Here is a 27,204-nt window from a genome sequence, read left to right on the forward strand (position 1 = left end):
ATAAATAAGAACTTTTTTTATGTTATTTGGCACAAGATCCCAGCAAAGCCTCCCCACATTTTGAGCAATATTTTATTTTAAATTTTATTTATTTGAGAGAGTGTGTGCATTCACAAGCACGGGGAGGGGCAGAGAGAGAGGGAGAAGCAGACTCCACACTGACCCAGGAGCCTAATGAGGGGCTAGATCTTAGGACTCTGGAATTATGACCTGAGCCGAAATCGAGAGTCAGGCATTTAACTGACTGAGCCACCCAGGTGCTCCCATTCTGAGCAATATTGACACTCTTCCTCATAGCTGAAGTCATTGTCCCCCTCTACAGCACCTTAGGAAAATCCATGTTCAATCTTCAAATCACAGTTTGGAATTCATCATCTGTCTCTGATTCATTTCTCATTTCCTGAACCTGGCATCTGCACCTTTCAATTCACATTCTTACAATACCTTTCCTCAACATGATGATTTTTTTTTTTTTTATTTGAATGTCTATCAGCTCCCATTTTATCAGTCCCAATCAAACACCACGACATTCTTCAGTCTCAGCTCTGGCTCCGGATCTCTGATCTAAGAACTGTTGGGGAGATATAATTAAAAACAAAGTATTTTCCCAACCCAGAAAGACTCTCCACCAAGTTAGAAGAGTAACAAAGCAGTTTGGTTGTTGGAGAGTATTCAACCAGAATGTGATGTAGATCACAAGCAACTCATTAAGAAATTTCAAAGACTGAAAGAAATCACACCCTAATATAGCCCAGCAGACACAACTCTTTACATATGCCATGTACTCAATATAAATAACAGCCAGTCTTGAAGTAAGTTGATTTGACAGCACCATTGGTCACATCTAGTGCATCTGCACTCTACCAGGGAAAAAAGAGTGAATCTCTGTTAGATAAGTGGCTTTAACCAGAGTAGGAATATGCTTCTCTTACCCTTATGACAGAGATAGTTTTACAGTTGGAGGCAACTGTAGGTGCCACTAACGTTAGGCACTTACCTTCCCATGGAAAGTGGGATATGGGGATGCTACCTGCTTTGATTTCAAAGAGATGGTCCCAGGTCCTCCAGAAAGCATTTCTGGGTCTTAAAACTGAGAGGCTGATTTTGCTTTTAAAAAAATTTACATACATTTCACAAAGTGAAAAACCTTACCTTTACAAATGTCTAAGGTAATTAAGAAAACAAAAGTGAGGAAAGTGTCAAGGTGGGAGGGGGAGAGTCCTTTTCCTTTATGTCCAACTGGAAGATATTTTTTTCTATTTGTATTTATTCTTACAGTATCAGTATCATGGCCATGAGTGTCTAGTGGATGTCTTATAAGAACTAAGGCTGAATAATAGGAACTTCAAAGATTTTTTGGTTTGTAGGTATTCAGAATGAGGACTCTATTTTCCTCTATTTTCAATAAGTAACTAATAATTCTAATGGGAAAGTGGTCAGAGGGAGGGAAATGCTCTTCTGCATCTTACAGAATATTGTTTGAAGTTCCATTGTGACCATCTTATTTAGAGGATGAAATTAAGGGCAGCATATCTTAGAAAATCTCCCTAAAGAACATTTAATAATGCTCCCCCTCTTGCAAAAGGTGAAAACTAGATTACCTTCCTGTAGGGCTCATATGGGTAGGGCTTTTATTTTAAAGTGAATTGTTTATATATAATTTTATATTGATTGGAATGATCTGTCCAGAGAAACATCGATTTATATATTACTAAATTTTAAACCCTGAAGAGAGATTTCTTGCTCCAAGAGTAGCTTTCCACTTCCCATTTCTCTGCCTAGCCCTTAGGGCTCATTGGACCCATGAAGAAAGAAGCCCATAATGTAGGGTTATTAAGGAACAGGCTTGATGTTAAGGGGAAACAAAAAGGCAGGGGTTGATAAAGAAAGTGGAAGAATAGTGTATAATGTTCTTAGTGATTACCTCATTTGTAAAAAGTAAATGGAAGTTTAACAACCGCCAAGATAACTTTGTCGTTCCTATCTGTTGCTCTCCCTAAGGTTCCCTTCTTTTGTGCAATGGGGCATTTTTCCTATGCCTAATTTATTCCAAATTCATTTCCACTTTAGGGCCTATACACATTATGTTCCTAGTAAGTAATGCTCCCACTCATGTCATTTAGGTCTTTCCTTAAATTGTTTCCTTACCAAGCCATCCCTGCTAACTATCTAAAGTGGCCTTTCTGAGGCAACTGGATGGCTCAGCCAATTCAGTACCTGACACTTGATTTAAGGTTGGATCATAATCTTTTTTTTTTAATTTATTTTTTATTGGTGTTCAATTTACTAACATACAGAATAACCCCCAGTGCCCGTCACCCATTCACTCCCACCCCCCGCCCTCCTCCCCTTCTACCACCCCTAGTTCGTTTCCCAGAGTTAGCAGTCTTTACGTTCTGTCTCCCTTTCTGATATTTCCCACACATTTCTTCTCCCTTCTCTTATATTCCCTTTCACTATTATTTATATTCCCCAAATGAATGAGAACATATAATGTTTGTCCTTCTCCGACTGACTTACTTCACTCAGCATAATACCCTCCAGTTCCATCCACGTTGAAGCAAATGGTGGGTATTTGAGCCTCGGTGTCCAACGAAAGATGAATGGATAAAGAAGATGTGGTTTATGTATACAATGGAATATTACTCAGCTATTAGGATCATAATCTCACAGTGGTGAAATCAAGCTCCAAATTGGGCTCCCCACTCAGGAGTGAGTCTGCTTGAGATTCTTTCCTTCTGCCTCTCCCTCCACTTCTCTAAAATAAATAAATAAACCTTTGAAAAGAAATTAAGCAGCCTTTCCACCATCCCATAACATAGTGATTGCCTCCCAGCATTTTTCTCTACAGCACTCATTATAGCCTCCATTGTTTTAATTTTAGATTTATTTTGTCTTCACAGTTAAAATACAAATTGCCTGAAAGCAGAAACTTTGTATATCTTGTTCATACCATGTCTGGGAAATATGCCCAGAACGGAGGCTGGGCAATAAAAACTACTGAAAAACAAGATAGGAGAGTATACAATATGTATCCTGAGAATTAAGGGGTAGAACTTACTTGGAGGATTGGCCAAAATTGGTGAGTTCAGTATTTTAATTGTATCTACATATAAAACTGAGCTTTAAAAGCATCTTTTAATATCTGTTGTATTACAGTGTTTAATATGATTGAATAATGTATGTGAGATAAGAGAATGGAAATGAGCCTTCAGAAGCTACTTTTCGGTATTCACGTTGCTCTTTATTGCATTCCAAGGTAGGATTAGAAAGTTTGTGACACCATTGGCTCTGCTTTCTCTAGCCAATTTATGATATTAATACTCCAGCATACATGATCATGTAATGGGAGTCATCAGTTGGTAGACCTGAATTATCTGTGTTAATTTTTAATTTGAAAGTTACCTGTTAAAGGCTTGATGTTCCTCTGTTTTTGCTGTAAATATTTAGATATGTAATCTTTCCCTCAGTATTTATCATTATGTCAGACAGGTAATAAATATTCACTAGATATTTGTCACCAGATTGAATGAATAAATTAATGAATAAACAAAAACATTTTTTTGCCCTGAAAAATTAAGCTTAGAGTTTGCAAAAGGCCAAAACAAAGACTGACATGATGCACAAGGGCATTAGATGATGGATTGTGGAAATCTGAATGGACTAATGATTGGATTAATGAACCTGTGAATGGTTTGTCTACATTTCTAGTTTTTATTTACATAAAAACGTACTGTATTAGATCAATCAGTGAGTAGTTAACAAGCATTCAATAAGCAACTTCTAAGAGCCAAGTTCTCCTCTATGTACTGGGTATATAATTGTAATCAAGGGACAGTATGATATAGATCCCCTAATGAGCCCTCCATTTTTGTCCAAGCTCCACTGATGGTGGCCTTTCTAGATATTTATTCTTTGATAGCATGCACATGCATGCACACGTTACAACTGTGCTTTAATGCAACACATTTTTATTCTATTTTTAACTTATTCAGAAATTTTAGTAAAAGCAGAAGACCAAAGCAGTCCTTACATTCTCTGAATTACACATATCAATCAAATCTATAATCCACATATTTCCAAATTTTGATTAACAATAAGTTATAAAGAAAGAATTAAGCAAAAAAAAAAGATTAAAGAAGATGACAACAGGTCTAAACAATTGCAATATAATAATTTTTTCTGTGATTAGATGTTTCAATTTCTAATGATGTTCCTTAGTAAAGATTTCAGGAGAAAGAGAATGTATTCCAGTAATCAATATAAAGCATTCTTGATATAATTCAAGATTGGGAACTTTATTTCTTGAAAATTCATTTTTAGATTATAACAACAATCAAAAACCACCTCAGCAGCCATATGATGGTCTTTGCCAATCCTCTAGCAGGTGAATCACTGCATAGTGAGCACAGTCTTGTGGGATAATTGATTTAAAAATCAAATTAATTAAGAGCGCTGCAGGAGTTAGGTCTTTATTATTTTTCCTGCTTTCTGTCACTCCTTAAATATCTTCTATAAACTGAGAGGGTGAGGGCAGCCTGGGTGGCTCAGCAGTTTAGCGCTGCCTTCCACCCAGGGCGTGATTCCTGGAGTCCCGGGATTGAATCCCACATCGGGCTCCCTGCATGGAGCCTGCTTCTCCCTCTGCCTGTGTCTCTGCCTCTCTCTCTGTGTGTCTCTCATGAATAATAAAATAAAATAAAATAAAATAAAATAAAATAAAATAAAATAAAATAAAATAAAATAAAATAAAATAAAATAATAAAATAAATAAACTGAGAGGGCTATTTGAGATTAAAGCATGCAATTTTCCTTTTGGGACTAATAACATGATGGCATTAATGTATTAGATTGACCTCAACTAAGATAAATTCTAGCCTCAGCAATGAGTTTATATATATACATATATATATATATATATATATATATATATATATATATATATATATATACATGTATGATACCAGTAGCTACAGGAAAAACAGCAACATCTATGATATATTCTGTCATGAACCACAAAGTCAAATATCTAATAAAACACAGATACAAAAAATACCAAATTCATTCTTTACCCTTCTTTTGTTGATTCCTTAAAAATACTTAAAGCACTACATTTCAGCATAAGACTGTGACATTTAAAATTTTCTTGCAGTCATTATGATTTTCAGTGAAATAATCAGTAATATGAACTAAATAATACCTGGTATACATTCATTACTTACTTTTTACTACTCCTTGTGCATTACATAGATTTATCTCAATTATATGCATTATCTCAATCAGTCCTGGAAATAGGACTGTAGCAACATTTATCACTTTTGTTTTTCACATTTTCTCAGTTTCAAGAAACTGAGAATTAAAGGAATTTTTAGGACACCTGTCTGGTCAATGGTTTACTTACTCAGAGAGACTCAGCTCTAAAGCATTCTATGTCTATTGGTCTATGGATTCTAAATTTCAGCTTTGTCTTTGTTGTTTTGTCAGAAACTTCGAACAATTAAAAATTAACATATGTGCAATCTATAATAACACATGATTACATCACGGTGTTGGGCATTAGGGAAATAGAGATTAATCAGACTTAATTACTGTCTTTAATTAATTCTCAGACTAGGGAAGACACACTTGTAAGCCAGTCATTATGTTATACTGCGATAAGTGATCATAGAGGCATAGTCAAAGTGCTGTGTAAGCAACAAATGAGCAATGCCCAACTTTCTCTGGCACAGCAGGCTTTGGGGACTGCTTGGGTGGGAGAAACAGTGTGCCTACAACTAGATTAACCTGAGTGGACATGGAGAACTGGACCCTGATGATGCCTTGCTGGATCATCTGTGATGATATCCATTCCTAATTGTTACAAGTGTTGGCTAGTAGCAACTCACAGCTGCCTTTTCTCCAGGGAGTTGGCGCTTGTTGCCAAATATTCCTTCTCCACCCCAGAGGCTACATGCATCCCTGCTGCTGGAGGCAGAGCTCCTCAAGGAGTAACTGAATGACACATAGAGTATGCATTTCTTACCCCCTGACTTCAAGGAGGAGTAAGCCTCTGGTACAAATTGTGCTGCAAAACTTCCAAGTGATGTATGTGTGAGTGTGATCATAAATTTCTTGAAGCAAATCTTATTTTCTTCAATTGTCTATCTTTTCCTATTATATCCTTTCAGTCTTAAACTAGTCCCACATGGATCACATGTCTCATACCTGGAGCGATATACTTCAGAAAGTAGAGATTATAAGCCTTTTAAAATAAATGAACAAAGATGGGGGATTCTAAATGTAACAATGATCTTGTCCAATTTTATTTATCTACTACAGTGTTTGACAAAATATTTTACCTAACAAACATTTTACATAAATATTTTTCTTATCAATTTTCTCTGATATGTTCGAACACATTCAAGGACACTTGTCATAACAAACAATTGTGTTATTTGGACATACCATTACTTGATTGGAGAATGGCAAATATAATAGTGCAATTGTCACAAAATCCAACTCAAATGACTTACGCAAAGAAGGCAATTACCATATTATTTAAATAAAGAAAGCAAAGAATTGTCATCAGTTCTGTCTTAATCTGAGTGTCAGATACTGTCATCAGAAAGAGTACTTTTTCTTCTTTTCCTTCTGTTCACACTGGCTTTTCTCCAGCATCAAGTGACAACAGAATTCTGCCCTCAGATCCAATCCTAAATCCTCCTAGGTATCAAACTAGCAAAATAAAAGAGCTTCTATTTTAGTATATTATCATATAGTCCTCGTGTTTCCTTTTCTTACAAAGTAGGTAATATGTCTATTTCTGAAATAACCACTGTGGCCAGGAGCTAGTTCTATACAAATTTACTAATACTATGTTATCTGGTGTCCACTAACAAAACACGGTGGATAAGAGGATTTGGTTCTTGGCTTGGTTAAATGTGGATCACACATCCTAAGCCTGGTGCCACAGAGAAACCCTTTTTGTTCACATAGCTTTCAAGATTGGGCATATGGGAAACATTTCCAAAAAAGGAATTAAGGATGATAGGTAGGCCCGAAACAAGATATTCTGTCATAGAAATGGTATATATGGTGAATAATTTAACACTCGGTCAATGCATAAAAGTGAACCTAGAAATTACACTAAATTACAGAAAAGAGTTAAATAGTTAAGAATAAAAAGTATGCTTTAAAATTTTATAAATGTGAATGAAGATTTTAAAAATGTTTAATGGAACATTCCCAAATGAAACTCAAATGATTAGATTGGCATAAAATATCTCTATCTTTGAAGTTACATAAAGTTATGTATCTCCTTTGGATAAGTCAACTTTGAATAAATTGATGAGATAATTGATATAATCACTAACATGGTGATATATTCTTTAATATTAAACTTTTTATTATTAAAACATAGCTTCAAGAAAAATACACAAAATAAAATATACTTTAATTTTAATGAAGTGAACACAGTATTAGTAGCTATTAATGTTCATTGCTAGATCCATTAATTTGTTAGAAGTTCACAACTTGTAATAGTCTATTCCTATCAAATATTTTTTATGTATAGAATAATTTTATAAATAATCATGTATCCTTATCTATTCTTTGGTTATGCAGTGGTGTCAGAGAAAAGACAGTATAAATATTTTGCTTATATGTTTTAGTCTCTATATTTAGAGATACTGTAAAGTCTATAATCTTATAGAGATTTTAAAATATTTTTAATATCATTATAAACTGATAAATTTAAACACATTTGATAGATTTTAATGCATTGCAAATTTTATCCTTAATGGGCTCAAATTGTGTTCTTTGACAACAGAAACCTTTTCAAGCTGGCTCCATCCTTTGACAGTATCTCAGTAAACATTAATAGCTCTTTTGGTATCTGATTTAACAAGAAACTCCGGTTTATCTTATATATTTATTTTTTGTCCCAGATCTGGAATTAGTCATTTCTCTAAAAAGCACTACTTTTTTAAAGTATGAGGTGTCATGTTATGACCAAAATTAGATCATGAGGAACACTCATTTGCTACTAGGTTGGTCAACGTTTCTAGGCATTTTCAGTGGTTACATATAGGTAAATATATAATATACACCCACACCCACCATCCCCTCCATATGGACATTTGTGTGTTCATACTGCTTCAATTGAGATACTGAACTACAGGATTTTTACTGAAACACTTTCTATATTAAATCTGTGCCTCTTTTTTTTTTTTTTTTTTCCCTACACTGTGAATGCTGGTTTTCAAGGATACTGGGGTTGCAGAATTAGAATATCCCATAGAATGCATACATCACAGCAAACTGAAGAATAACAATCTTAGTACTCTAATTCTATATCAGAAAGGATTCTCCAGGGAAACAGAACAAATAAGACAATAGGATAGATAGATGATAGATAGATAGATAGATAGATAGATAGATAGATAGATAGATACTAAGATTTATATTAGGATGGAAATTATATACACACACACACAGAGAAAGAGAAAGAGTCATTTTAAGGAATTGGTTCAAGCAATTTAGGGTGTTGGGCAGTCTGAATATACAGAGAGCTCCTGTATAAGCCACACCTAATTTCCTTTATATTGATAGATAATATTATTATGACATACATGTTACAATTAATGAACAAATATTGATAAATTATTGTTGGAAAAATGTCTTGTGCATAAAGTTTTTCACTCTTAATTTGGCAGCATAAAAACATGCCTTGGGCTGGAACATTTCCTGACCAAGAGATAAAAAGTCTATACAGTGCAGTGCTGGGCTTACCAATTTATATGGGAATATATCTTCTGTTTCAGGTTCAAGGTATTTTCCTTTGTTCTCTAAAACAAAAATATCAGTGGCCCTCAAACAAGCCCCCAGCTTGCAGGATTTTAGAAGTCACAGACAGGGATCAAGATACTTCCATGGCAGCAATAAAGGAGTGAACATAGACCCATTGCCCTGCATCAGGCATAAGATAGACCCACTGGTCCTGGGGAACCTATGTCCCCTAGTGAACCTGATCATGCTCTGTCTCCTCTCATAAATAAAGCACTGTTCTATCCAATGCTCAATTATATTGTATTTTCCTTTATGACTCTGATACCAAAATGCAATGGATAGGAGTGTTTAGACTTTTACTTCTGGTGCTTGGCTTAGTGATGATTTTTGATATTTTTCCATGTAGTTAGAGTCCTCCCTTGGAATCAATAACTGGTGCATGGCACCTTGATTGACAATTATTAGCTGAAGTCCACACTTTTTCAGTTTCTTCATTATTTTATGATCCTGTGCCTGGATTCCAAAAAGTGCCAAATTACATTTAAGCATCATGTGTCTCTAGACCCCCTCTTAGATGTGATAGTCTCTAAGACTTCCTTTGTTTTCAATGACTAGCAGCAATTCATGAGTACTAGATAGATATTTTGTAGATTGTAGCTGAAACGGAGTCAGTCCTTTGCTTTTTCTCACCATTAAACTGAGTTTGTGGGTTACTGGGAAGAAGACCACAGAAGTAAAATGTCTTTCTTATTACATCATATCAAAAGTATACACAATGAATGTGATTTATTGCTGTGGAGTTAATCTCAATCTCAGCTGACTGAATTAATTAGGTTTTTCCCTTTCTAAGGTTATTATTTTTTTTCTCCCTTTCCATGCACTATGGAAAGAAGTCACCATATGCAGCCAACCATATGCACTCTTAAGGAGAGGGAAGTTAAGAGCCATCTGCCATAAATTATTTGAAATCATTCTGCACAAGAGATTTGTGCATTCACTTACATTACTTATTTATCAATTATTTACTTATATCAATATATCAGTATAGATTCATAGATATTGACTTTGTACTTTGGTTATAATCCAATACCACTCTAATTTGTTGCTCAATTGTCCAGCTTTGGTCACTTGCAATTCTTTCTTGGCTTCTTTGTTCCATATATATATATATATATTTGATTTATATATATTTGTTCCATATATATATATATTTGATTTATATATATTTGTTTGATATATATTACACACACACACATATATGTTTTTGTTGTAAACATTTCCTTAATTTCTGTCACTAAATGATACTCTGAGCTTATATGGTATTCCTTACCCCAGTCCTAGAATAAGCCATTTTCTAAAAGCTCTGTTTCTTTCACCAGAGGATGATATGAGAAACAAAATTCTAATGGACCAGGTGTGCTTGTTGTTGATGGGGTGTCATTGCTTCTAGGCCTCCTACACAAAGAAGTATATGTATGTATGCTAACCTGTGAAAATACACATACCCAAAAATGTCTTGTATGTATCAACCTGTATGCATATTAACCTGAGTTTATACTGATGCCTTCAGGGCTAATCTATTACCACTTGGTCATAGAAGCTTATCTGTAATCTCTCACTTCGACATTGAGAGACCTGGCTATAACTACTACTATTTGTTTATTTTTCATATGTTTTGGTTATAAGAATATGTGTTATTCACATACTTCTTTTATTGCGGATGTGTGGAGATGCCACTTGTCCTTTACAGATTGACCACTTTCATTGCCAAAGTTTGATTTACTTTTGTAACCTCCGTGATACCTTTATTTTTTATTCTTGGACAGTGGATGCCTAATTAATATTTATTAGATTGTCATTACTAAGTCAGACAGCAGCTCATTTTAATAAAATGTATGGTCAAAATAAATTTTTAAATATGATTAAAATAAAGTTGAACTATCAGGTAATATGTGTAAATTCTCCACAAATGGGCTAAATTTATATAGTGCTAATAGTATAATGTTACATGCTTCAAAAAGATAAGTAGTGATTTTTAATAGTCATAACTTGCTGAAGGTTAAGAAGTAAGATTTAAACAGAATTGTGTATCTCATTAACTATGCAAGTATCTTTAATATTGCCAACTTTCAATATTACTTCAATTTTTCTTATGTATTAAGAAAATTTCAAATTACTTGATGTAATAAAATTGAACAACAAAAATTATACTTTCTTATAACACTTCCAAACTTCACTGCTGATTATTTGCTTCTATTACAGTTGACATAAATGTTGTATCATTGCCTTTCAGGTGAATTGAGTCTGTAGGTAGCCTGAATCTGTCAAAATGATTTTGATAAAAAGTAGGTTTCAGAAAGTTATTTTTTCCTTTCTAATTCTTTTCTCCAGATGCTTCTAAAATAATAAATATACTCCCTGGAGATAATTAACCACAGCGGGATTTTAAGACATAATTATTTGAAGATCTATAGCATTTTAAGATTGATCCTTTAAAATAATATTATTTGTATTGTTTCAAAATACATCTTGTCTCAAGACTTATACTGCCTGACTTATAAATATATACAATATATGGCTATTTATGTGAGGAATATTAAGTCTTCTGTGGTTTTTATTGTGATTATATATATATATAATATAAATATAAATCTATAGGATCTATGATACAAAGAACATGCTCTAAATTTAGATAGTTTAGAATAATGAATTTGAGGAAATGGCTATCAATAGTAAATTGGTATTTTATTTAGTATGAAATGTCCAAACAATTTTTACCATCAAATATATTTAAATATGTTTGCAGTTGTTTACTGGTTTTTTATTCTTACGATTTTTAAAGGAGTGTTCTTATTAGACAGTCTTTTTTTTAATAATATTATCCACTAATGAATGCAGGAGCAAAATAAAATTAGCAAAATCACCATTTTGCAAAAACTAATAAAATAAGTGATTTAGGAAAATAACTAGAATAAATGTTAAAAAATGTAGGTCGAATATTAGTGAGGAGATCACTCTTCACAGCATGCTAACGCTAATTCACAGATTGTTTGCTAGTCATAGGGAAAAAACAACTTTGCCATCCAGGAATCGGGTTTTAGCAACTGAACCCAGCAACAAAATGAACTTCCTGAACCATGGGACAACCACATGTTTTATACCTCCTGGTTGGTATAACATCAAGTATACCATATATGATTTTTTTTGGCAAATAAACAAATGGAAAAAATATGTACGTTTTAACTTACACTTAACAATGAATATTATTTCTTCTTTTCACATTTCCATAGAGGAGGCTTCAGATGTGACCACTCTTCTCATTGAGTATTATTAAGGAAAGCATATCTGTTTTCCCTATGCATCCTCCACTTTCACTTCCCCAAGGTAAAAGTGATGTAAACTTAATTGATAAGTATCTACCATCTTTAGAGTGATATTTCCTATGAAGTATTTTTCCTTTAAGCCTTTATGCAGTATATACTTTGGCCCTGCTGCTTCATCCACCAAGGAGAGCTTTCTGGAAATACTTGGGGGAGATCCACCATTTATCTTCCTTACTCATCTACAATTAAGCATGTGGTTTGATTTTGAAGTGCAAAGTAATAGTCCCAGTTTCGTTTTCTAATTCTGTTCTTGTTAGATGGCCATTGATAAAGCTTATATATTGATTGCTTTGGCTTTGTACATGTCCTTTGTCACCTGGGCCCTAGAGGAGGGAAAAACCGTGGTTGGCAGCTTTATGTTTATGGATTTGCATCTTCCAAAATAAATTGTAGTTACATTTGCCTCCCTTAGCCTTATGCTTAATATTAAATGAGCATTAAATAAATATGCACTGTTGGTACAAATGGATTCTAGTCTTTCATCATAAAGAATCTCATAACTCTGTATCTATATAATCATTTCATCTGTCAGTTACATTATATATAGGGATGACATATAGTTATTACAGGATTCAGGGATAGGTTTCTCTGGCTAATTTCTGGTCTTATATAATATTAGATATAAATTTACTTTGTTTATTTACCTTGCAGAGATTTGTTCTAAGGAGTAAATAATACAAATAAAACTCCTAGTATTATATCATCTGCAGAATAATTACATCAGGTATAGTTTAAGAAATTTCTATGTGCCAATCCTCTACTCAGTAATTCACTTAGGTTATTTCTCTAAATTCCCTCTCAAATGTTTGATGGAGGTTCTATTATTATTGCCACTTTACAGATGATAAATTTAACAAAAAGAAATATTCAGTAATTTTTAAAAACCTTACATCTAGTAAGTCTCTTCCAGAGCCCCTTGATCATTATCCTATATAATGCTTACTAAATATTTCTTCTTTTGCTTTTTGCTTAGGTTTAGTTCTATGCTATATGCTGATGATACAAAGATCAGTAAGAAAAAAATGCTGATATTCTAGGAGAGAAAAAGAAGATACAGAAAGGACCCAAATTTTACATCATTTTTGCATCCATTCTTGGTACTTAAATTGGGTATTGGCAGAAAACATACTATTCCCTGAAGGCACATTATATCCTAAATTTGTTCATATGCAATTCTAGATAATTATATATTCCAATTTCAAGTAAAATTACTAGCATGAAGTATTGTGTTTATTTTCCATCAAAATAGATGCATATCCTTATCAGAAGGAAGCAAGATTTTACTTAGTTTGAAATATGTCCACATAGACAGAGTAAAATGGGTCACAACTTGAGAAGATAAGAAAAGGGAATAGCTGTTGAGAGAATTTTCAGATGCAGGCTCACATAGCTTCATAACACTGTAAAATTGCCTAAACTCCTTAACTTGCATGCTATTTCTTACTTTTAGAAAACTTTTTAGAGGAGTATTGAAGTGTGGAAGAATTAATGAGTTAGCATTTATAATTCCCTGAATTTACTTACTGAAATTAGGTGCGAGGGTTGGTAATAGATGGAGGGTAAAGGAAATTCTTCTAAAGGTTCAAGTTATATTGACCGGTTAGTATAAGATCAGTTATGTTAATAAGGACATACATTGATTTTTCAAACACAAGATTAAAGATAAATGCTATTAATAATTATATCTTAAGAGCAAATCCAGAGGCTAATAAAGGTAAAACCATAGTGTTGACTCATCTATAATCTGGTATATCGGTATGTAGAAATTTTACAAATTTGTACCATTCGCAATAAAGAAAATTAGTCAGATATATTTATTTATAAGCTGGTAAATCAAATGTTTGGTTATGCCAAAAATAGGGGAATTAGAAATAATTCTAAGCGCATGGCACCTTCAAAATATTAAATGCAGTATGTTAAAGCAAGTGCAAAGTAAGCAGGTATGTTATAGGTACAACAAAAGTACCTATTTTTTACTGTTGAAAGAAGAATTTTAAATATCTTAATTAAATATACTTCTCTCTTGAAATGCTACAAAGTAGAAGTAAACAATGTGATGAATAAGTTGTAAAGAAATACTTAACCATGCAGTATGCCTATTAGGATTTTCACAAAAAACGAAATACTGAGTAAGCTATTGAACATAGTTTACCTGTGATGAGAATATAAAAATATATGGACAAATTTTTAAATGAAGTAAGCAAGAAACTATTCATCTTATTTTAATTGTGTGTGTGTGTGTGTGTGTGTGTGTGTGTGTGTGTTTCTGTGCGCATGTGCATCCATTTTGGAAGTTGTTAATGGGTTTAAAGTGCAAAAAGGTAAGCCATAGTATAATTTGGTAGAGGCAAGATTTTTTTTAAGATTTTATTTATTCATTCTTTTTAAGACTTAATTTATTCATTCATGAGAGACACACAGAGAGAGAAGCAGAGACACAGGCAGAGGGAGAAGCAGGCTCCATGCAGGGAGCCTGGCATGGGACTTGATTCCAGGTCTCTAGGATCAGGCCCTGGGCTGAAGGTGGCGTTAAACCACTCAGCCATCCAGGCTACCCAATAGTGGCAAGATCTGAATCATTAGATACCAAAATGTCACCATGACATTTTACCAAACATGGCCCACGCCTTTCTTTTAGACAATGTTATGTCCATTCTAATGTTTCTATATAACAAGGCAAACGTATGCTAGGCTTAAGAAACATATTACCTATATATCAGCAGAGGAAAACATTTAAAATATAAATTCAGCAATAGATTTCAACACTAATGAACTTGATTCCCCCACCCAATAGAAGAAGTGGACTTGTCAAAGCTGTTGAGGGGCACCTAGGTGGCTTAGTCTGGTAAGCATCTGCCCTCAGCCCAGGTCATGATCTCAGGGTCCTGGGATGGAGCCCCTCATTGGGCTACCTGTTTAGCAGGGAGTTTGTTTCTCACTTTCCTTCTGCCTCTCGCCCTGCTCATGCTCTCTTTCTCTCTCAAATAAATAAATAAAATATTTTTATAAAAGTCTATTGAGGTTTTTACAGTGTCTCTTAATTTACAAACCTTTAAGTAGATTCATGTTTCAACTATGAAAGAGGAAAAGATAAAAAATATCAGAAACAAGTGGTCATACAACTGACAATTATGCAAATCCCTTTTGTAATTAATATTTATTGATTTTTCCCAGATTAAAAGTATTCTGTATATCACTGAGGAAATAACAATGAACAAACCAGATATGGTTCCGGTGCTCAAAGCTTATAGAAACTCTCCTTTAAAAATGTGTCACATTCAGTCTGAAGTAATCTATGAATGTCTGCATTAAGTTATTTCGTTAAGAAGATACCATATTGGTGTAAGTTGAGAGAAAGGAAAACTCTTGACAATAGCACTGATTTCAGGAAAAATCTTAGAATGCCTCATTGGCTAGAAAGCTTCTGAATTCTGGACTTCCAGGAAAGAACATTTCTCAACCAGGAAAAGTAAACTGAATATAGACCATAGTAAAAGCCAATCAGAGTATTAATAACTCTGTAAAGTAGTGTAAATAGAGATAACAGAAAAATAAGGAATACTGATGACTATAATACAATAGATTTAGTAAAGCACATTTATAACAAAAGTTTTAAGGCAAAAGATAAAATATTTTTTTTTCTTCTGAGCAACATTTCATCTTTGGCTAAAATATTGGAATATAAAACATAGTGAGGATTTTCAAATGTATATATACTAACCTTTAGTATTTCAGAAGAGATGAAGATTGATCAATGTCTAAGTTATTGCTAAAGTTCGAGGGAATGACATTTTTAAAAATCACAGTTTTGTTAAAATGATTTATTGACCAATGAAATATCAGGTACACATGTAGTTCTTATTCTGGGGCACGGTTAGTTCACTTGGAAGGCAAGCCTTTTTGTAGTCTAATTTGTTTCCATGAGCTTTTAGTGAGATCCCTAAACACAGGATGGTCAAGCCTCCTGTGTCTTCTAGAGCAAGGGGAACTGCTACTTTTGGCTCAGCACCTCCCCGCCCCTCCGCAGCTGTTTCCTTCCAAGCATCTCAGTATTTCACTCCATATATACACAGTCATGTGTTTGACCAAACACTTATGGAGATGTCAATGCATATCTTTAATATTCTTTCCCTGTTTGCTCTCTTTTCTTCAGAACCCTAACATCCAAATTTTAATGCTCCTCACATTCCCAAACTCTGATCTATGTTTGTTCTGTCATTGAGACTGCTAATCTCTCTAGGGTTCCACTTCCCTGTCCTGTTGTATGAAATAGTATCCGAGGAAGAAAGCCAGGGTGTATGTCCCTTAGCTTTTATGGTGTCCATATCAAATGCTTCACGGTCTGCAATGTTCATTGTCCCAGGTCTGAAAACAGTAGTTTCATATAATGTGTTTAGTGTTATCTTTGTTTATGTCATAGAGGAAGTCCTGGTACCCACTTTTCTATCATAGCTGGAATCATAACCATGCAAGTTATTAAACTGTTAAAAATAGTCACTTAGCATATCTTTTCTGGCTTTCAGGCTTCATGCTTTTGTTCTTTCAATGCTTTAATTCACTCCTCTTTGTCCATACCAAATTATCACCTGTCTCTAGCAAAATCCTCATATCCCTTGTCTTCTTTAATGCTTTCTATGATTACTCTATCTTATTTAATATGTGAATTCTTATATCTATTCTTTGCTATACAACCTATTTTGAAGTAATCTCATACTGCTTATTGATATGACTTGTACTATTTTCTAAACTAAAATAGATTTTTGGATTCCTCAGTTATGCTTAGGTGGTTACAACATCTTGTTAAAGGAGAGGATTATGTTCTATATTTATCTTTTTTTCAATAACTACAGAGGCATTATTAATATATTAACCCACTAAAATATTTAGTGATCAATTTGAATTTTTATAAATTCTTAAACAACTGTATTTTCTTATCCATTTTTATGAAAATTGATAAAACTACATATTTAAAATCCTTGACCATTAGTTTTATAAATATCTAGTGTTTTTATTTCTCAAGCATCAGTAAATATCCATTAGATAGAGAATTTTTTAAATTATAAAATTAGCAATGAACGTTCCTTATGTCCTTATTTTTTAAGATATAGAAATTGAGACTAAAAGAGGTTTAATCTGGTCAAAGACCACACAGCTACTTATAATCAGAGCTGTGGTTAGAACACTGGTTTTCTAACTTCTAATTGAAAGCTCTTTGTACGAAACATCTGCGTGGGAACTTCATAAGTGATTTATGAAGAAATAGAATATTTTTAAACCTAGTTCACAGATAGTACATAAGTCATATCACTTCAAATATTTTAGATTTAGAACAGAAAATCATTTACTGAATTTCTTTTGAAATAATTATATAACAATTTATTAAACAGTCTGAACATTGGGCTACATACAAAGACAAAAATGAAAGTATTTTCATTTTTTCCCCTCACTCTCACTCTGCTATAAGTACTTTTGCTTCCTTATAGAGAATATTATCAATATTTTAGGAAAATATCATGATTTTTCAGATGTTTTGGTTATTGTAGAAAAACTCCATTGATTTGGCTTACAAACTCTAATCTAATATGCAATTTTAAATATGATCCCTCTCCCCAGCACAAGGAATTGGTATGAGTAGGGAATTTAGTCTCTTATTTTATTCTTTCTCTCCTTTTCTTAGCTAGGAGAGAAGGGTGCATTGTCTGTATTTGGTGCATGCATACATATCTTTCTTTTTCATCTTTGGGGTCATTTGGGTTATACAAAGAAGGGAAGAAAAAAGGGTAGGTGCTTCTTGGTTACCCAAAACTTTTTATGTTTTTTGTTAATTGTAATAAAGTTTAGGCTCTATTCCCTTTGTGCAGAAGATAAGAAATACTAATTCTTTTGAGAGGAGTAGGTGAATGATTTTGGAATTTCCTGGTGAAATGTTCAACTTCACATTTTCTTGATATGCTCATTCTGACTGATTTCAGTTCTCCCTCAACCTCAACTTCCACTTCACCTTCCACTAAATCTCTTACTATCCTCTTGAATGGTTCACAATAGCAAAATGAAAAATGGGTACAACCTTAAGAAAATTCTGAGGATTTAGTAATGCAATTGAGCAAGAGCATCCAGCCTACAAAGGACAGTTGCTATAAATTTATTTACTTCAAAATTAAAAATGAGCATTTTAAGTACTAGTCAAAACTAAACAAAATGTTGCAGTGATCTAAAGATGCAATTTCTTGAAAATGAAAAAAAAAAAAGTCCATGAGGTGTGTATTCCTTTAGCCTTTTCAACTAAAATCTAATTCAAAATAAAATGATCCCTTTAAAACTCCTATTTGGGATGCCTGGGTGGCTCAACAGCAGAGCCTTTAGCTCAGAGTATGATCCTGGGTCTTGGGATTGAGTCCCACATCGGGCTTCCTGAGAGGAGCCTGCTTCTCCCTCTACCAATGTCTCTGCCGCTCTCTGTGTCTCATGAATAAATAAATAAATCTTAAAAAAAAAGATTAGGGGTAAAAACAACAGAATTAGACATCAAGGTCTTTAAATATTAGAACTGTAATACAAGCAAGATTTTTTTAAAAAAGGTATACTTAAAAGACTTTAAGGAATATGGGGATTGACATTGTGAACAAGTGGTAGAAATCAAGGTGATTAGGCAAACCTGAGAAAGAAAAACTTGGTCTTTTAGAAGTAATAAACTGATTGTTGAAAGTGTAATTCGATAATTACATTTGATTTATTTATTCATGAGAGACACAGAGAGGCAGAGACTAAGGCAGAGGGAGACACCGGCTCCATGCAGGGAGCCTGATGTGGGACTCCGTCCTGGGACTGCAGGATCGCACCCTGAGTCACAGGCAGATGCTTGATCACTGAGCCACCCAGGCATCCCAAATAAAATCTTTAAAAAATAAATAAATAAAACTCATGTTTGCTCATTAAAAATTATCATGATCATCATAATTTATGTGTCTTTATTTATTTATTTATTTATTTATTTATTTATTTATTTATTTATTTATTTATTTATTTATTTATGATAGGCACACAGTGAGAGAGAGAGAGAGGCAGAGACACAGGCAGAGGGAGAAGCAGGCTCCATGCACCGGAAGCCCGACGTGGGACTCGATCCCGGGTCTCCAGGATCGCGCCCTGGGCCAAAGGCAGGCGCCAAACCGCTGCGCCACCCAGGGATCCCCTGTGTCCTTATTTTTATTTTATTTTTTAAGTATTTTTTTAATGAGAGAGACAGAAAGAGAGACGTAGAGACATAGGCAGAGGAAGAAGCAGGCTCCATGGAGGGAGCCTAATGTGGGATTCACCCAGGAAACTCCAGGATCACGCCCTGAGCTGAAGGCAGACGCTCACCCACTGAGCCACCTAGGTGTCCCATTTATGTGTCCTTAGTGATCAATTATCCCTCATATTTGTTGAATGATTTCATGCAAAAAAAAAAAAAATGAAGCTGAACCTTTGTGTAAAATATAGTCTTAGTGCAGCTCTTTTGTCTTCACTTACCTTAAGGGTGGAGAAAGTGAGAGTCTTCCTGACTACATGGAATATATTTCTTTTTCTTTATTGTTTTGGTTTTGTAACTGCATTATTACTTCTAAGTATTAGAAACTGAATCATGTATTTGTTTGCATAATATGTGCCATAGTGCGAGGCCATTGTGGGTTTCTATTAGTTGTTTATTTGATAATGATTATCTAGCAATAGAAATCCTCTGTGATTTTACACTATTTTGTAATCATTGGGAGAACTTATATACTTACAGAAAACTGATACTGGAGATAACTGAAATGAGGTAATTTGTTTCTTAGGAACATAATTATTTACATCAGGAGGTCTATGTAAAGATATCTTGAGTTGCTGACAACATGTTTATTTTATAATTCAAATATCTTATAAAAATCTTGTGGGCTTTAGTTATCTCTATACCATAGCAATTTATGTCTGCCTACCTACCTATCTATTATATATCTGTCTACCTTTCATCTACATAGCCCACGCAGATCTTTTCCTAGTGGTATTATTCTTTAATTCCAGGAAAACAAACAAACAAACAACAACAACAACAACAACAAACTTTCAGTACAGTTTTTCTTGTTTGTCACAATCAGGATTCCTACCAGAGAATGCCAAACTGTGATTTTTGCATTTGGCTGAACAGGAACTAAGCTGAGATCTTGGGAATAAAGAAGACATTCTGAGCAACTGTAAAGAGTATTACATGTATTTCAACAAGGAAATACTATGGGTCTATTCCTTGGCTTTTTCTGCCAGAGTCACAGACTTTGGAAATTTACATAGCTTCTGTACTAAAAAAAGAATAGTGAACTTGAAATGAGAAGATGATATACTTCCTTCCATATGAACCATGGACTATCCTCAATGATGAGAATAAGAGAGCTGGCGTTCACTGATTTTTTTTTTTCAATTTGAACATTAGAAGTCATTTCTCTCTTGAAGGATAATCTCTAGAGCAATATTTTAAACTGTATTTACTAGAAAAAATATCTTATTTTTGTTATTAAAGAAAAAAGAGTACCCTTACTTTAATGTCTGAGAAATTCACATTATCCAAATAGTTTTAATATGCAAAGATATTCAAAAAGCCTGCTAGCAGTACAGATTACCATAAATTAGTAGATTTGAAAGAAGAAATACATTGATTTGATGCTTGCAAAAATGCAATAGATTTATAGGAACTGGGCAATTTGATATTTATGCTTATATATTCTCTGTGCCTTGTAATTCTAAACATATTCAGCTAGTATCATATTGCAAGAATACACAATTATCTCTTCTTTGTGATGGTTTTTGGCATTTCAATAGTGTTAAATGCTATAAATATATTTTCCTGATTTTATGTTAATAACAAAACAGCTACCAATACAAATATGATAGAATATTTTGCATACACTACATGATGAATCACAAGCCAACATTGTTGTTGCTGTTTTTCTTTTCCTATTACTGAAAACTGTAAGTCATGAGTGCCTAAAATAAGTGATGGATTGAAAGAGTCTAGCAGGAAAATATGGAAAGTAGAATTATGATTTTTTTTTTTTTTTAGGTTACAATAGGAATAGGAAGTCAAAAAACCCTGGACAAAGGATAAAGAGACCATGTTCTGTTAATAACCAGTTCTGTGATCTTTGTAAAGTAAATCATATTTCCTAAAGTTCAGTTTATTCAACTGTAAAATGATAGCTTAAGGTTAAAAGAAATGAACAGGCATGCCATTTTTAGAGATAAAATGTAATATGTAATAATTTTATGAAGTATAGATAATTCAACCACAATCACCTTTAACCTTCATTCTACTTCATTTCCTCATTTTCCCATCATATATGCCTGTTGTCTCTTCTATGATTATCTACTATGTATTAATGAAAACTTTTTCATAACCTCCAGATAAGAGCAGTATGATCTCATTTTTTTCATCTTAAAAATATCAATTGAGTAGAATTTTGGTGAGTTTTTTCCTATGATAGTTTAAGTTGTAAAAACTCACTGAAAATTTGCATATCAATATAAGTAGAGATATTATGGTGAAACAAGTTAAAAGGATTTCTAGTTTTTAAAGCTGCATTTATTCATCTCAGAAATTATTTTTGTATACATTCCATGCTTCCACTATTATTTAAAAATTAAACAGTGAATTTTTTATAACAAAACCTTTGCATATGAGAGTGACATCTTGAAGTTGGGAATGCTGCATAATAGGAGTGCATATTTGACAATTATGGAGGATTATGAGAGATGAGTGAGAACAACATTTATTTGCTACAGAAGCCAGTAAGAAATTCAGAGGAATCAGAATAATTTTTTAGCATATAATACTTAGATAAAGGAAATGTAAAGAACTATGATTATTATCTTTCTATGAGGTTCTTTGTTTACCAGGAACCAAATCTCACTCAAATGAGCTTAAGACAAGTAGAAAGTGTGTTGGACTGTTACAGAAATGTCACAAGGAACTCCAGATCAGCCTGGCTTTATGATGTAAAGAAACTGGTAATACTTCAGGAACCAAAATTATTGTTCTCTTATTTCTGCCTCTCTGAATTCACTTTTCTGTTACCATAGCTTCTTTCCTTGATTTGCTTCATTACCAGCTCTATAGTAGTCACATCCCTGCATTGTCTCTGAAGGTGTATATTATTAGTGGTAGCTTTTGTATTCTCATTCCTAACCCCTGGGAACAAGTTGTCTTGGTTTTGAGTTAGCTATTCATCCATATGTTAAACAACTTGTGTTAGGCAGTTCTGTCATGTAGCCCATGGCTTACTCTGCAACATTATGACAAAAGAGTCTTGAGAAGTATTGCATGTGGGGGGGGAGGAGGGAGATAATGGACTTTGCCAAGAAAAAAAGAAAAGAAAGAAAGAAAGAAAAGAAAGAAAGAAAAGAAAGAAAGAAAGAAAGAAAGAAAGAAAGAAAGAAAGAAAGAAAAAGAGGAAAGGAAGGAAGGAAGGAAGGAAGGAAGGAAGGAAGGAAGGAAGGAAGGAAGGAAGGAAGGTGAAAAGAAAAGAAATTTCCAGAAAGGAAAAGTAGGAATGAAAAAGTAAACAATATGAATCTGATTATACAATACTATTTTGTATCCAATTAGGATATATGAATATAAGGGTATATCTGCTGTGAAAATTGGTATTAAATCACTATCTGAGTTGTGTTATAATTGTAGAACAGCAAATATTTACTGATTATAATTTATGTTAACCTGAATTGAATTCAACTGAATTACATTGAACTAGAAAGTTTTGTTTTGCTTTGTTTGTTCTATTTTCTGTTTTAATCACTGAGATTTCAATTTTAAAATGTCACCTGGCTTTTAGGCTCTGATGCAAGTTCCTCCCAAATGGTAACTGAAATACATATGGAGATGAAAACTGGTGAACTTGTACAGCAACACTGAAAATTCAGTCTGGTAATCAACTTATTAGCAAGCCTAGAAGAGGTTTTTATTTGCCAGAATGAATAACCTGGATTGGTAGATACTGTTGGGTTGCAGTCCTACAAGAAATGGCATGGTTAAGAAATACAAGTATGAATTTTTAATCCTCATTACATCAATACTTAAGAGATGTAAAGGCAGTACTGAACTGACAGCTGTTATGCTGTTCATTCTCTGCACAATTTCTACATTTTGTCATATCAAAAATGTTTCCTTCATCTCTTTATTTTCTACATATTCCAAATTGCCATGTGGCAGAAGCACAGATTTCTAGTTTAAAATATATAGGTGCTACATAAAGCATTTATAGAGGCAGAAAGAATTCTATTTCCAGGGAAGATTTTATGTTATAGCTTTTAATTTACATGATATATTTAGAGTTTACACAGTTTAGGTAGTCGGAGAATGCGCAAATCCCATCTTGGGCCAACATGTTATATTTTGTTAGACATTAAGAACCAATACAGGAGCAAAATGCATCAACCAACTTGACATCTGACTTTATATCCTGTAGAGAAAGTGTCCAGCATCCAAGGAGATAAAGAATGGAGTAATGGGCACTGGACTGTTACCAATTAATAAACCAATGCATAAAATGATATGGGTAATTTTCTTATTTAGCACAAATGCATAAATTTCATTCATTACACTCATACCCTTCAAAGGAGAAGATAATAGAAAATAATAGTAAGACAAAAGAAAAATATAATTGATAACAGTAGAAAGATGTTGAGTAGAACAATTAAAAGAAACATTGTAAAACCTGCATAAGTAGATTTATAATTCTACAATATAAGCGATAAATAAACGAGAAAGGATAAATAGATGTATAAGGATCGAAGATGGAAGCTAAACTCTAAATATAGAAACAGAAAAATATGATAAAGCTATAAAAATCACCATGCTAACACTTTTTAAAATAAATAGATAAAATATCAGATTTCTACTAAACTGAAAAAGTAAAAAGATTTTGTGATAGTCTAGACAAGTTGGTTTTGATTCATCCCTTTAAAACTTTCCTGGAAAGTTTTCATGAAATAAGAAAAATAAAAAAACAACTCATGAGAGCTTAGAAAATGTATCTTCATAATTCATATATTAAGAATATGAAAAACATTTTCTTTGGGGAACAGAAATATTGGTGAATTCATATCAAAGTCGGCAAAATGCCTCCTGTCTGGATTAGAAATAGCACTTTCAGGTACAGTACCAATGGTCCAGACTGAGAGAAATACATCCAATACAGCATGTACATTTGCCTTGAATGTGAGTAAACACTATCTATAATACCTTTCCCAAATGCCTATAAAATTAGACTGGATGGGATAGAAGAAAGTGGAATCAGAAGATATAAGAAAGATTGGTAGAAAAATCATCAAATTTCAACTTTAAATTTTGTTCAGTCCACTGTTATCAATATATAGAATAGTTCGATATACTACTGCCTTTCGTGAACCAGTCAGTGGAGCCCAGGAACTATGAGATGATGCTTAGCTGGTGTTGATTCAGATTTGTACTGCTATGGGGTACATTCAGTCTCACATTCCACCAACAGCAAAGATCAAGATTCAGGAGTGGGATGGTTTCCAAAGAGGCAACTTTGGAATGGGAAATCACCGGCTCACAGTGACAAAGTTTCTTTGAATTTAGACAAAACATAAATGTTTATTTCCCCCAATAAGGTTCCCACCTTTAGATTACCACATCTCTAAAGTGGCCAGATTTTCTGTTTTGTGCAACAGAGACAATACTAGATCATAAAGTCTGGACGGTTAATCAGGAATCTGCAATAAATGGAGTCGTCATAACACACAGTCTGACTCCATTCTCCTTACGTTGGTGATTTTAGATTTGTTTTGAGTGTTAAACTGTCAGTACCTTTTTAATTTTGTGCAAGTTCTCTTGTTTTTATTTTCTTTGAGATTACATCCTTAATATGGTATGCCTTGCAATATGATTTCTGAACAAGGAAATTTTGTTCAAAACAAGCATTATGATTGTATACTAGTGTTTACAACATTCACTATTCTCACCTATGTTCCACAGTATCAGCGTAAGGTTTGCTTTATAGAATTGTAGAACCCCTTGGAGGCATGGTTATGATACCAGTTGGAAAACAACATCATGCAAGCTTAGGGTGCTGGTTCACAGAAAGAGGTTCATGATGTGGTACAACACCATCCCTATCTCCTATTGTTTGAATACATGGCTTTGAAAACAAGAATGAATATAGGAGTAGTAATTCTTAGTATAAATAGGATTATATATAATTCATCTCATTAAAATGGAAAATTTTGAGAGTAAAAGGCACATTAAAATAACTAAATTAATACCACTTGATATTTATATTAATTTACAAATTAGCATCACTATACTTTTTTTCTGTAAAAAGAGGTGTTCATTACACAGTGTAAAGGAATAAAATAAAAAAAAATTAAAAAGGAATAAAATGAAACCACAATTTTCAATATATCGATGACTCACAAAATAAATTATATCAAACTCTTCATGTTCAGTTTGAAGTATACAAGTTCAGCTTGTTTTAATACCAGTTGATTCAGATCTAAATGTTTCAAGATAAAACACAGCAATGGTGATTACCTCTAGACTACTGTATTCCAAAAGTAAGTCCAATGGCAATTCCAGTAATCTGATAGTTTTCAAACCATGGTAATCCCCACTCAGACTTCATTTACCAACTTCTGCTCTGAAATCACTATGACTAACCATAGTTCTCAATTTATTCTATGTATCCTTTGCTTGTTTCTACCTCTTGAGTCACTACAGAGGCTCTGTCAAGGTAATGTTTATCCCGTTTGTAAAAATTTGAATAAACTTAACTTTTAATGGTCACAGGTTTTTCTGTGGTATCTGTGGAAATATCTAGAAAAGGGTAGAATAGGAACATTATTATAAGTTGGAGATGACTATACTAAGTACAGGCCCACAAAGCTCATTTGTAATTATTTTGATATCAATGATACTCCCTTTAAAAATGAAAAATTACAAATGCTAAAAAATAAAGCATGAATGCTATATAAAAAGGGACCAATGGTCCCAGGCAAACTGGGATACATGATCATCCTAAATTTAACACCTAATATAATACCTGGCATTTTTGTTCCTTCCCATATTTAGGACACTGTGGTATGCTCAAATAAAGGGATACTCGTTTGAATTAGACATTGAAACGGACATGGGGACCTACAATGTGCCTTTTGAGATTCCTTTTAGCATCAAATTATCAGAGAAATAAATATATTATTGCACAGCTGACATAATTGATCTGAATATCAAAAGGAGATGAAGTTGCTGTTCAACAGTGGGAATTGAAAGCACTATGTAACCCAAGAAAACTAGAGTACCTTGTATTTTTGTCAACCAAGTTCTATGTATATTTATTCAAGTTAACATTTTGCATCTAATAAAATAAACACTAAATGAAATCATTGAATGCATAGGGATAGTTTTTCACCCAAATCCATTTACTTCTGATTTCCTTAAATCCCTGTACTGAACATGGACCAGAATGTCCATTTGGACAGTGGTGACCAGAATTTTCTCTCTTAATGAATCATAAACATCAGTTCTTCACACACTTTCATCACCATCTCATGTAAATACTTCCCTTTATACATTATTAGATTACACTTAGTAAGAATATCAGCAAAACTGCCACCCTATTGAGATAAAAATGCAATATAGACAAAAATTATATCTACTATTTGTACCCCCCCCATTTCAAATGAGAGAGCCACTAGGGTGTGTTTCTCAGTGTTATGGTGAAGGAAGCTTTCTAATGCCCCATCAGATATCATGGTTGTAGGTTGATGGTGATGGTGACTTCATAGGTTTTTGGATTCTTTCATTCTTCTTGACACTATAGATTTTGGATATTGCAACATCACTTAAAATATACAGTCTTTAAATAAAAGTTTTATTGAGCTACAAAAACAAAACCAAGCTGGGGCACATGGGTAGAAAAGTCAGTCAAGCATCCGACTCTCGGTTATGATTCAGGTCATGATCTCAGGGCCATGGGTTGAGCCCAGCATCAGGTTCTACGCTGCTTGTCTCCCTTCCTCTGCTCCTCCA

The 27,204-nt window shown here is 33.5% G+C and overlaps 1 long non-coding RNA gene across 1 annotated transcript in view; it reads left to right on the forward strand.

Annotated features, from left to right (window-relative positions):
* Positions 1–2,903: 2,903 nt before the first annotated feature.
* LOC140608325 (uncharacterized) overlaps positions 2,904–27,204 on the forward strand; it is a 34,858-nt gene continuing 10,557 nt past the window's right edge. The window contains exon 1 of the long non-coding RNA XR_012010341.1: positions 2,904–3,082. This is a non-coding gene — a long non-coding RNA (uncharacterized lncRNA). The remainder of the gene's footprint in view (positions 3,083–27,204) is intronic.

This window comes from Canis lupus, chromosome 17 (genome assembly GCF_048164855.1).
Source record: "Canis lupus baileyi chromosome 17, mCanLup2.hap1, whole genome shotgun sequence".
Classification (NCBI taxonomy): Eukaryota; Metazoa; Chordata; class Mammalia; order Carnivora; family Canidae; genus Canis; species Canis lupus.